The following is a 13,607-nucleotide window of genomic DNA, read 5'->3' on the forward strand; positions in this document are numbered from 1 at the left end:
TTGTTCAGAACCCCAGTGTTTACAAACTCTGCATTCCTTACACTTCTCGTTAGTCTTCAAGAGCATGAAAAGGGTTATTCATATTATTATCATTATTATCATTAAACAAGCAGCAACGTAGGCACATATTTGTCTTGATGTTGTAATAATCTCATTATGATTATTAAATATATGCCTCTTTTTGTAGAGTGCTTAATCATCGGCAAAGAAGGTTTATGCTTCTGATCTAGGACACAGTAGGCACTCAAATGTTTGTTAACCAATCACTCCCACAGACTTTATGGTAGACTCTTTGCTAAGCACCGTACATGCCTGTTCTCATTTAATAGGAGGATGGATGAACTAAGTAGGGTATCATTTTTCATTTCCACAGGTGAAAACTCTGAGGCTCAGAGAGGACAAATGATTAGAAAAGGCATGCGATGAACAAACATGCATTAAATGCCCATTATGTGCAATCAGACACTGCACTAGGTGTTGGGGAAACACACACACACACACACAATCGACGCCTGCCAGGGAACTTACATGGATTTGTGAGAGAGGAAGGCACACAAATAATTAGAAAATATCTCAACAACTGCTACCAGTGGCTTAAGCACAGCAATAGGAACACAGGGAATACGGCAAATACAAGATAAAAGTTAAATGACAGAGACTGAAATCCATGTTAATACTGAGCAGGAGTGTGTGGGGAAGAGGGTGGAGACAGAGGCTGTGCTTATGGAGAGCCTCTCAGGTGGCATATGCTCACATCGTGTATAAAACAGTGGATGCACAAGATCCATCAGGGACCTGAGATGCTTGCTCTGGTTGTAACTGAGGGCACATGCAGGGAAGAATGGTGGAAGGTGCTGAGCCCTCAGATGTTAGTACCACGAGGGGCTTTGAATGCAGTGTTAATGAGTTTGGATCACACAACAAGCAAATGGCAGAGCCAGGACATAAAATCCTTAGGTCTACTTTGTAGAACTCTCCATCACCCCCAGTAATACTCCCCTACTCTGTGTATGCCTGTGTGTATGTGTGTGTGCTTAGGCATCCACATGTGCACACTATTTCTGCATTTTTACTTCACTTTTTAAAGTTATTATTTTTGACATACGAAAAGCTGTACATAATTAATGTATACAACTTGATACGTTTGGAGCTAAGTATACACCCATGAAACCATTAACACAATCTAAGCCGTAAACCTATCTATCACCTTCAGACGTTTCCTCCTGACTTCTTATTTATTATTATTATTCTGTGAGAAGAACATCTAATATAAGATATTTCTGCATTTTGAGGGGTGTTGGAAGAACTGGTGAGGAGTGGCTATACAGCCAAGAAGAGCAGGACAAATCACAAAAATATTTCTATTTTGAACACATGCAGTGACTGGAATCAAGCTGAGAAAAGCGATGTACAGAAAGACTTGTTGAAGATTTCAAAGAAGAGAAAAGGACGTTTGTAATTGCATAAAAACATTTGTAAGTTCCTTGGAGCTGCTAAAGTGTTTGGATGTTGTGTATTCTTTGTAAATTGCTAATGTACTTTGTGGACAAACTTACCAGGATGCTTTTATTTATTTGTATTTTTAAACTGATGATTCTTTGGAACATTCCATCAGGTCTGCTATCAGAGCTGAATGATCCCCAGGACTGAGGGAGTGAGATCCGAAAGAAGAGGCTCATGTCTGTTCCCCCTGCTTAAAATCTCTCCTCCATTTATTCATTTGGCCAATTTCCATTCATTCTGTAGGTCTCAGAGAAGCCTTGCTTAACCTACAGCCTAGGCTTGTCCTCTAGGTATGCACTTTTTTAGTACTCTGTACTTCTCTGTCATGTAACTTATCACAATTACAATTTAAATAACCATGTATGTAATTGTTTGCATAGTGTTCATGTCCTTTCTCTCCACCATTCCACGTAATGCTTGGGCAAAGGGAGAGTGTGGTTCACTGCTGGTACTCAGTAGTCATTCAACAAGTGAGTTGAATGAATGAATGAAAATCAGACTAAAATCAGGATAGATCATCAAGATAGCCAATCTGGTATTTAAATAAGTCATTAGCATCCAAAGGATTCCACTAGTGTTTACAAAGAATGAAATTAACCTTGTGGCGTTAAGAAGCATGGCTTCAGTTAACATTTATTGATCAGATGCTATGTACCAGGCTCTGCACTAAGCATTCGATGTGCATTTTCTCATTTAATCTTCACAGCAACTTTATGACTAAGTAATGGTGGCTGAGACAGAGATTTGCACTCTCCTTTCATAATGTAAAGTTGGTGGTAGGAAGTGAGTGCTTGCCAGGGACTTTATTCAAGCCCCTGTTGCATCTACATGGAGCAGAGTGAGCAGCTCTGGTCAGTGAATCATGAGCAGAAGAGATGTGTCACTTTTGCATTGAGGCGCTTGAGTGTCTGGCATTCTGTCTCCCTGGTCTCCCTTCTCTTTCTGCAGTGACCTTGACAACAACGTGTTAAAGATGGGAGCCACAAAGTGGAAGGAGACTGAGTCCCTGAAAATCTGCATGGATAAAAATCTCCCAAACCTGGCTAATTCTTACTTGACTAAGATGTGAGTAGACAATAATCTTTCACTTTAATAAGGATGCACTAGGATTTCAAGGTTTATCTGTTACAACAGTTAGCATCACTTATTCTAATAAAGGTACAGTTAGTATGGCCATTGTGCGGAGGAGGAAAGTGATGCTTAGAGAGGCTAAGTGACCTCCTCAAAGTTACATAAATGTTAAACAGGTAAATAGTTATGGAGTGAGGACGCCATAGTTTATTTGGGGTGGGGGCACTTAAGTAACTATCTGTTTAGAAAGGGGTAACTTAGGAACCTGAAACTTGCATGACATATTACACATGATAGAGAAAATGTCAGTTGTCCAACATCAAATAATGGGGGCGTGACTAAGGAAGGTTATGAGAGGCTTTAGCAGTTCCACTTCAAGCCAGCTTGTGTCATCATCATTGATTTCGTGTATTAGTATTCATATGTGCCAAATACATTACATAAGTATCTCTAATACAGTAACCACAAGAGGCAGATGGTTTATGCCCATTTCACAGATGACAAATTCGAGGCTGAGGGAGGCTAAGTGACTTGCCTAAGCCTCTGTAGCTAAAAAGCAATGTGGCTGAGAGTCAAGTCCAGGTCTGCCCAATGCTTTGTATCTCAGTCAACCTGCCTTTGAGCTCAAAAAGGTTTGACTTTGTGAGTCTCAAATTGAGGCACAGATAATACCCAATCCTTCTTTTACATTCTCCAAAGTTATGCACGTTTCAAGTCCATGACCAATAGTATTGGTTCTTCACCAGGTCCTCATGTTTTCATATTCTGCCTAATTGTTCAGGATCTTATAAGAACATAGCCTGGTAGACTTTGTTTTGTTCATTTTGCAAATCAGGAGAAAGGGGTTTGGAGAAAGAATTCAGAGCTTGCTGAAAGCCCCTCGAACATGGGTTTGTTAAACCCAAGGTCAGAGGTGTTTCCACTATCACATAGAAGCAGGGAACTGAGGAAGATCTCACAGAGTACTAGACGGAGATTGAAATTTGCAGCAGTGGTCTTCAAACATCACTGTGCATAAGAGTCAGTTAGGAACTTGTTAAAAATACTAAGCTCTAGGCTCAAATTCAGAGATTCTGATTCACTATGTCTGAAATCACAACTAGGAATCTAGATTTTTACCAGCTTCCCAGCTTAATGTGTTGCAGATAGACTTCTATTTTAGACCCTACTAACCATCAGGCAGGGCCTCCAGTTTGGCCTTTAGTGAAGGTCAGCTTTTTAAATCCTTTACTGCTGTTCCCAGCACTGAGGGAGAAAATGACACATCTCCTTCTGGAAGGAGGCGGAGGCCCGGTGCTTCCAGTTTTGAGCATTCTGCTCTTGGCTTCCGTTCTCTGTGTCGATTAGGCCTTTCAAACCAATTATCATTATATATTGCTGAGATTTATAGTCCTTGGTATTTGAGGTTACAGGACTTCCGTTCTCAGGAAGAAGCTCCATGCCATCACTTCTAATCAGCTCAGCACAATGTCTGATTTCCCCTCTGTAAGAGGGCATGCAGTTCCATTAGAGTATTAATAGCCAGGCAGAGCAGCCTCAACTGCAGTGCTTGGGGAAACATAAAAATTGGCTTTGGGGGGGATCCAAAGTTTTAAAGAATTGTCCTCCTTATTAAAATCAACTCAGTGATTCAACAAAAATGACTAAGGAAAAAAAAATATCTGGCTTCCAATATGTAGGGTGTCCTACATTAAAAGTTACTCTCTCCACGGGGTAGGCAAGATGGTCTTCCCTGGGCTTATGTCGAGAGGAGAATTGCTGTCAGGTTCAAGGCACAAACAGCAGGCAGCACAGCTTCTGAAACATCTGTTTATTTAATATGGACTAAATACTGAATGAATGAATGAATGAATAAACAAGCAGATGAGTACAAGGCAGCTGGGTGCACCTCTTCCAGAACTGCTATTTAATTCATCTGTTCCTCTATCCACCCATCCACCCACTCTTCACTTAAACAATAATTGAGTGCTATTTGCCAGTCATTCCATTAAGATCATGAGAAATTCAGACACAAAACTAAATATCCTATCCGTACCGAATTTACAGTCCATTTAGAAAAGGCATGTGATGCTTCCCCACTGCCTATAAAATTAAGAATTTCTGAAGACCTTCTGCGTGTGCTCCTAGCCTACATTCTCAGCCTCATTTCTCAGTCCTCTTGTCACATGTAACGAGTCCATATGTTTCTCTGCACTTCCTTCTTCCTCACACTAAAATATCCATCTTCCTTCATTCATATGTGTGTGTGTCCATAGCCCATGCATTCTTCCAAGGCTGCTGAAAACCTCCCATTCATGAAGTCTGCTCTGACCCTCCCCTTAGGTAAAATAATCCCCTCCTTTGAAAGGCCACAACGGCTTTTAACAATTAATGGGTGTAATGACTCTTTGCTCCGTCTCACGGATGGTTTTGTTAACTGGCATCTCATGAATTTTGATCTTCTGTGACTGAAAAAAACTGGAAAGTCTCAGTAATCCTTATAAACCTTATAATGCCTTGCCAATATTAAGAGCTCAGAAATTTTAGTGAATTGAATGGAGACATCCTCCAGCAGGATGGGATTACCCCAAGGTCCTCCTGTCAAATTTCTATCCTAACGTTGTAGGCAATAGCCAGTCTAATAACAATGGTATTGATGTTAACAATTTATTGACTACTTACTCTGGCTAAGTACTGGTCTAATTATTTTTCATTTTTTATTTCACATCTTAATGCCTCCTTGTTGAGAAAGCTACGGCCACCTTCATTTTATTTTATTTATTTTTTTAACATCTTTATTGGAGTATAACTGCTTTACAATGGTGTGTTAGTTTCTGCTTTATAACAAAGTGAATCAGCTATACATATACATGTGTCCCCATATCTCTTCCCTCTTGTGTCTCCCTCCCTCCCACCCTCCCTATCCCACCCCTCTAAGTGGTCACAAAGCACAGAGCTGATCTCCCTGTGCTATGCGGCTGCTTCCCACTAGCTATCTATTTTACGTTTGGTAGTGTATATATGTCCTTCATTTCAGAAAAGAGTATCTGTTGCCTAAAGTGACCCCAGGTTTGCCTGAGGTCCAGGTGTGTATGTTCCAGGAATTATCCTCTTGACCAGTAGGAGATTCCCCTCCTCCCGCAACACACCTTTGGCTGGATTTCACAGAGTGTAAGCAGCACCTAGAAAAGCATTATCTCTTATGAGAAGCAATTCCTGAAGTCATCCTGGTTCTGGAAGAACAGTTGAGGAAGAGGAAACTCATTCTTAATTCCCTGCTGGGGAAATACACACTGTACAATGCCTATACAACTATATATTAATGGTCTATATTTCTTGATCTGAGCAAATGCCACCTATGAATGGAAAAATGCCCTGGGATCCATGTTCCATAAAGAATATACTGCCTTCCTAGGAAGGGAATCCTCCTTCAGCCCCACTACAATTTCTATTCCATTTTAAGATTTGGTTCTCTATATCCACAATTCTTTACTCACTCCAATAAGAAAATAGCTGGTCTGGCTGAGATATGAAATTTTATGTATGGCTCCTATACCCAGAAAAGAATATAAACTCTGGGTCAGTGAACTTAGAATATCCAGTTCAGCAATCCTGTTTATGTACCATGCTACTTTACGTAACCTAAAGTCCCTATTCTTTAGAATCTTCAGAGTGGAAAAGACATAATTACATTAAATCTGGCTTCCAGTCCAACAAAGCTTATCAGAAAACAATATTGGTCTCTTCTGCCATTTTCCCCTGTACTCTCTTCCCCACCACAATAATTTTTGACTTCTTCGAGGGTTGTCTTATATGTCTATTAATCAGCGTTGGCTCCCTACCATGAACCACTGGTACTTACCATAAAAAACTGTGATAAATCATTGTCTCTAGCCTCTGCACTGTGGAGTTTGCACAAAGCTGTCCACCTGGACATCTTCTCTGCCACAGACAACACTTAGTCATCTGGTATACCATGCCCCCAATCCTATGTGGCAACTCATCGTTTTCCTGCTAAGGGAGGAGATTTTTTCTTCCTTCACTTGGTGTAGTCCCACAGTAGGGCTGCTTGGGTTCCTAACTGATAAAGAGCTTATTTAGACAGCTCTTCCCATTCTACCCACCTTTTACTCCCCAAGCTCCTTCTTTTATAACGCATTCTTTCTCAGCAAACCCATTGTCCAACTGGATTGTATACTCCAGTTTTCAGCTCTCTCCTCTGCTCATCCTTCCACACACAGAGTATTATTCAATGTGTCTGCATGTGTCTGTACCTACTTTTACTAAGTAGTCTCCTCAGTTCCCAGTTTGTTAGATTATGCAAATAGGGGCTTGGGACAAGCTTAACATCTTAGACCAGACCCGAGGTCCATCATCAGCACCTTTGCTATATTTACGAAGTATTTTCACACTCAACATTTCATCCGATGCTTATAGAAGCCTTGTAAGTGTGACAGGTATCATTATCCTCATTTTAAAGATTAATAAAATCTGGCCAGCACACATTACTTGAGTAGTTATGATATGCTAATGCCAATACTCGGAATTGAGGGTAAAGATATGAGTACGCCACAGGTGCCCCTTAGGAACTAACAGGCTGATGAAGAGGGCATGGCTAACACTATTTCCTTTCCTCCTCCATCACTTCTTCTTCCCTTCTACCTATCCACCTTTATTTCTTCCTTCCTGTTTTTCTTTCTTTCCTCTCTTCCTCTTTTCTTTCTCTCTCCCTCTTTCCCTTCCTTCCTTCCTTTTATCTTTCCCTCCCTCTCCCTTCTCCCCTCTTTTCTCTTGCTCTGTTTCACTCTCTCTCTTTTTTTCTTTCCAAAATGAATTTCTGGAATACCCACTATATGCCAGGCTTATGCTACATATTAAGGAAACGTAAGGAAACTAAGATTTACTGTATCTTAAGAGTATACCTAAGTAGGCATTTTTATATGTGCTCTGATTTTTAAAAATTGAAGCAGAGTTGATTTACAATACTGTGTTAGTTTCAGGTATACAGCAAAGTGATTCAGTTATATAGGTATATTTTTTCAAATTATTTTCCATTATAGGCTATCGCAAGACATTACAAGAATGTGCTCTAACTTTTAGCCTTCAAAAGAACCTTAGTAAGTAGACATTATCATCACCATGTTTTGTTTTCCTCCCTTTATAAAATTAAGCATGGAGAAATGGCTTGCTTAAGGTCATACATCTGAGGGGGTGGAGCCAGGATTTTAAGCCACATCTGCCTCTAAAGCTCAGATTCTCTCACCTCACATTAGCAGACCAAGCATATAATCACAGTCCAATGCAGCAGGAACAATCAGGCAATTGAATTGAATACAAAGTTCTGTAGGAACAAGTGCTATTATGGGACAAAGAGGCTGGATGGCAGAGAACATTTACAGAGGAGGAACTCAGGCCCAGAAAAGACAATAATTTTCCCAAGAACATGCAGTTTGTGTGCGCACGCGCGTGTGTGTGTGGGTGTGTGTGTGAGAGAGAGAGAGAAAGACAGACAGACGGACAGTGACAGAGACAGACAGACAGGGCTAGTGTTCAGACCTTCTAAAATTAAGTCCAACCCATCTGGCACATCCCTGGGCTGCTTACTCTCTACTCTTTGAATTTTATTTTCTAAACCTTTAGGATGTGTTTCTGTTCAGGTCTAGGTGACACTAGCCTCCCCTTCTTGGAAAACACAGTGGATCCTAGAAACTGGCGTTGAAACTCAGCTGTTTATATTTTTTGTATTAGATGTTTATTTCTGTCCACACATGTTTGTGGGGCTGTATGTTTCCCTAGAAGTCTAGGGAATTAGTGAGGGAAAGCTCAAAGCCATTTGGTTCAAATCCTACTAAGGAGAAAAAGGGGATAAGAGACTGAGAGACAGAAAGTATGGGCAGCTTTCTGTCCATCTGTGGCTCTGAAACACTCAGAAGGCTTTGTTTGGATGGGATCAGCTGGAAGAACTAAAAAGTGGAGGAGAGGATTCTGTTCCTTAACCAACCCTCCTCAGCACATCTGTCCAACACTGCTCACGTCGCTGGAGTCTCTTCCCATATGCTACAAGCATGTTTAGCCTGGCTGATTCTTCCCTGCATTTAGGCAGGGCTCTTCTTTCTAAAATTCTCCTTTATGTAATATAGAACCAGGCAGGCTCAAGGGGGAAAAAAAAAAAAAAACAGCTGCCCACAACCCCACAGATGAATAAAAATCTGGGCCTTGTTTACTCTCTTTGCAGACAAACATTAATTAGAGAAAGGCAGGAAAGGCTGGGCTTTTCCTTCTAACTTGAGAACATCTATGAGGAATCCAAATGTTCTTCCAATGGAGTAGCTAGAGTTGAGATGCCATGCCAAGGCCACATGGAGGTCTAGGGGCCCCATCTGAGACCTTTTTTTTTTTTTTTTTTGGATGGGAAGAGACCTTATTTCACTAATAGTTTTGTTTTTGCTTCAAGTTAAAAAACACATGGAGAAACTGATGGGCAGTAGTGTGCCTCTTCTCTATCAACTGGAAGATAACAGGTCTGAAGTCATCCCAGCATGATAAAAAGTCATATTAAGAGAAGCCCATAAATGTAGGTTGTGCACCTGGATGACACCTACCTAGTCGCCATTACCTTCTGACTTTAGAGAGTGACTGCATTAGATCAGATCATCGATGGCTTATGTCTGACCTGTGTGCTGCCACCAACACCTTCCAAGCTCATGGCAGACATCACCAATCTACGTGATCTTCTCTTGTGATTTACAAGAGTTTAGCTTCAGGATCCTCAACACATTCCACTAGAGAGCAGCTGACTACTCAACCTATTTACTGTTCATCTCCAGAATAGATCACCTTTATATTCTTTCTTGATTAAAAAACAAATTCTATTTCCAGGAATTATTTCTCTTCATTCTACTTAAACATTTTTCTTACACATTTGGGAAGGCAAATCCCAGCCCCACCCAACAAGTGAAACCTACTTCAGCTGTGTCTTTTTCAGGCATGTATGAACTTATCCACAATAAACTTTCAGCTGCTTTAGAAAATTTGGAATTAGCATAGATAAGAAACCAAATGTTTGGGTACTGAGCTGAAGACCATTTGAAGTGTTGCATGTGATCCATCTGAATTCAAACACTCAGTTGGCAACCGCACAACAGACTCTGAAGACACCCTTTCTTCTGGTATTTCAGATCCAGACGTACACATGAGCAAGAAGCCTGTTCCACACACGATGCAGACCTCTTCGGCCTCACCGATCACCATAAAATTTGTCACTAATATGGATCAAGATTCAAGCGGTAGAAGATACAAATATTTTTTTCTTAAACAAACTTCCCTTTCACATACTCAGATGGGATAGGATAGATGGCGGTGACCTGGAGATGGAGAGGACCTGGCGTACAGACAAAGCAGGAGTCCCAGGGTGGACTGGGAGTCAGGAACTTGAATTTTGGTCCCCATTCTACCCCTATCTTGTTTTGAGACTTTGGACCTCTCTCTTCTCTCCTTCAGATGTGCAGCCCTAGGTGACGCTGAGAACCCAATCTAGCTCCTGTTCTCTAGTTCTGTGAATCTGTTCCTTGGCTTCTGAAGAGTGAATGGATAATCCTGGGGCTCCTAGAGCTACTTCTGTTTCCAGCGTCTGTATCTTCAATTGTTAAACCTTTGAGGAGGGAGAGGAATGCTTCAAATATCACCCTTGTTTTTCCCTTTAATATTCTAAGAAATTAACTCTTCATTCTATGCTCAGTGAGTCTCAACTGTATAAACAGAAACTTTCTGAATTTTTAACTTTTCATTGTAGTACTTACTCTGGTGCTTTTGTTCATAAACTTACAATCAGGTCTGCCTGCTTTAGTTTTTTTTCAATTCATTCTTTCCTACCAAAGTCTCACCCATCCAGAACATCCTCTTTGTCATCTTCATGTATGTAAATCCTTTTCATCCTTTAAAGCCCAGTATTTTATTTTCTCTATGAAGTCATCCAAGATCAAGTTCTTATCATCTGTTACACAATTGATCGTGGGCAATCTTGCTGCCTTCATTATTATTCTCCCTTTTATCATTTGTCCGTACATTTATTCCCCACTTTCCAATAGGATTTGAGAAGGCAACAAACATAATTGAAAAGACTCACATCTCAAGGACTGCAGTAAGTATTCTTATATTATATATTTTCACATATAATATTTATAACCACACCTAGATGGCATTATGTTTTGGTTTTCAAGTTGAGATAACTGAGAATATGGGAAATTAAGGTTATACATCTAATAACGAACAGAGCCAACCTTGAAACTCAGTACTGTGTGACTTTAAAATGCATGCTTTTTCTACTACCACACACCTCTCTTGGCGATAAATCCTGCTAGTAGTTGGAAAAAGTCACATTTTAAAATCTGGAAAAGAGGCAGGGGAGTTAGTAATGGAACGAGAAAATAAAAGTATATTTTAAAAAAATCTTGGTTAACTTATAGCAATTGAGGGTCAAAATGAGCATTGAGTTTCCTGGAAGCCTAAGCAAAGAGAGAAACAGGATGGGTATCAATCTGTTGGCATTTAATAGAAGAAAACATAGGTTACATACAGTGTCCTGGGTTTTACTTCTGAGATGAACTTGTCACAAAAGACACTGAGCAATACATTGGAAGATGTTCTCAGTAGCACTTTGATCAAGAGTCCAAAAGATGTGCTGCAAACATCTGTTTTTTATAATAGCAGCAGCATGGATGAACGCTGACAACAGTGTTAAATCATAATTCCATAAAGACAATTCTTTAGGGGACCCAAAGAATACAGTCCAGGGATGTGATTTTCTCCTGATCTGGCTTAACGTAGGAATAAAACGTGGAGCATTTAAAGGTCTGAATAGTTTGCCTGCTTTTAGTCCAGCATTACCTTGAGATGGTAAAGATTTTGTTTGGTTTCTGCATGAAAAACGAAATACATGTCATTTTTCTTAATTTGTAGTATGAGCAAACTGTTGTTTTATAGTTTTACAACTATGTGGTTGTTTTGCAAAAGTTTGTTCATAAGATTCAGTGAACTGTATTTGTAAATAGCAAGAAGTCATAGGAGAAATAATTTGGTGTAGAAATTCATGGCTTTGGGGTTCTTTGGGGGTAGGGAGTGGTCAAGAAAGCCTTCTCTGAGGAGGTGACATCTGACCTGAAAACTAATGAATAATTAAGAGAAACAAAGAGTAGTAGATTCAAGGTATAGAGATAGTTTGGAAGATGAAGTGATCAACGCTCTGAGAATGGGTCACAGTAGAGGTGACATTTCAAATAAATATTGAAGAGTGAGTTTTCCCAGTAGGCAGAGAAGAAGGGCCTTCTGAAACGAGGAAACTGTATGTGGGAAGGCTTGGAAGCATAAAACGTGAAATAGCAAATGCATATTCGGTTCATTTTAAGTGGCTTCTTGGGTCAGAGCCTGCTCATGTAGGAAAGCAGCCAAAAATCAGGCTAGAGGCCAATGGAGTCAAATGATGTAAGACCTCATATGAAATGTCAAGGAGTCTGAGTTTTGTTCTGAGCAGGATAAGGTTTGTATTAGAGCAACACATTTGTGCCTGACTGGAGAGTAGCTGGCAGGAGTGTGAAGCTGGAACCGAGAAAAATAGTGAAGATGCTGCTGCGGTGATACAGGCAAGAGATGATGAAACTAGAATTGAGGATGAGTGAGAGTGAGAGTGAGAGTGAGACGGAGTGAGAGAAGCTGATGGGATGGAGAGGTATTTAAGCAGTAGAATCAATTGAATTTAGTCACTTGTTGGCTGGGGGAAGGGTATCAGAGAGGAAGAAGTCCAAGATGACTTTGCAAATGGTAAGAACCCTGGGAGGAAGAAACGCATTTGAAACACAATTTGCACAGTGCCCGACTCATGATAGAACTTTGATGACCCCTTGTTTATGAATAAACATTTCTGGCTTGCATGACTGGGAAAACAGCCATGTTGTCACAAAGATTCAACTAATGATGTAGAACTGAGGACACTAGCTTATTTATATAAGGCTTCTCTAGGACTAGGACATACTTATATAATTATTATAATAATGGAACATTTATTGAGCTCTTATAATGTGCTAGGCACTTGGTTAAGCATTGTGTATTATGGTATTGCAATTAATGGTCATGATGCCTCTATGAGGAATGAACAGTTATTGCAATAGTCATTTTAGGGATGTAGAAACTCAGGCTCTAAAAGGTTAAGAAAATCATCCAAGGTCAAAAAACTAGTGAGTGGCAAAGCTAGGATCTGGACCCAGGTCAGTGTGATTCAAAGCCTGCACTGCTAATCATGATCTTAGAGACTGAGCAACAACTTTCTCAAGGTCATTCAGTAAGCAAGAGTTTTACAGGGACTGGAGTTACATAGCACATGTTTTGGCTGAGAAGGCTAGGTAACCCCCGGTGATGTTCCACTATAGGACTTATGTATAGATATACGCAAGCCATTTTGGAGAAAATACAAAACTACAACTCACTGGGAAGATACCAGTAAATCCTCTATTTCTGTTAAGTCTTCACCCAATGAAGTGTCTAGTTCTCTGACCTCAGTACTAAAGATGGGAAGGTGCTAAAAGAAGAAGAAAGAGGGGACGACGGGTTGGGTTTCCTTAGTAAGTTTCAGAATAAAAGAAGTTATTTTATTCTTATTGTCATTTGATGACAACAAAAGACCTGGGAGCTGCAAATTATTTTAGTAAACAAGAGTTTTCACAGAACACTGGCATTTGCACACTCCCAGTCAACTACTAAGATAGTAAGAATGTTGGGGTTAATTTTCTCTCATAATTGCCCATGAATGCCCAAGGCCAAGTTTCTGTATCAGTGGAGAAGGAGATGGAGAGGCATGGTCTTAGAAGCTATTGGAAAATTCTTCCTTTAAATGCCTCTGTTAGTGACAAGCAAAACACAGGTGCACTGATAGAGAAATTTAAGCATCAAGAACAGTTCAGAGCTGATACTATCCAGAGTCAAATTTTACCTATGCCTGTCCTTCTAGCCTCTTCAGGTGTGTACTGCTTCATGATGAACCTCAATATTTGCTGGACAGATCT

The 13,607-nt window shown here is 40.2% G+C and overlaps 1 long non-coding RNA gene across 1 annotated transcript; it reads left to right on the top strand.

Moving 5' to 3' along the window:
• Window positions 1-207: 207 nt before the first annotated feature.
• LOC309815070 lies at window positions 208-11,090 on the top strand. Its single transcript, XR_014295793.1, has 3 exons — window positions 208-1,475; window positions 2,452-2,568; window positions 9,732-11,090. It is a non-coding gene; the product is annotated as an uncharacterized lncRNA (long non-coding RNA).
• Window positions 11,091-13,607: the final 2,517 nt, after the last annotated feature.

The sequence above is a fragment of the Mesoplodon mirus genome (genome assembly GCF_964341445.2).
Source record: "Mesoplodon mirus genome assembly, chromosome: 1".
NCBI lineage: Eukaryota > Metazoa > Chordata > Mammalia > Artiodactyla > Ziphiidae > Mesoplodon > Mesoplodon mirus.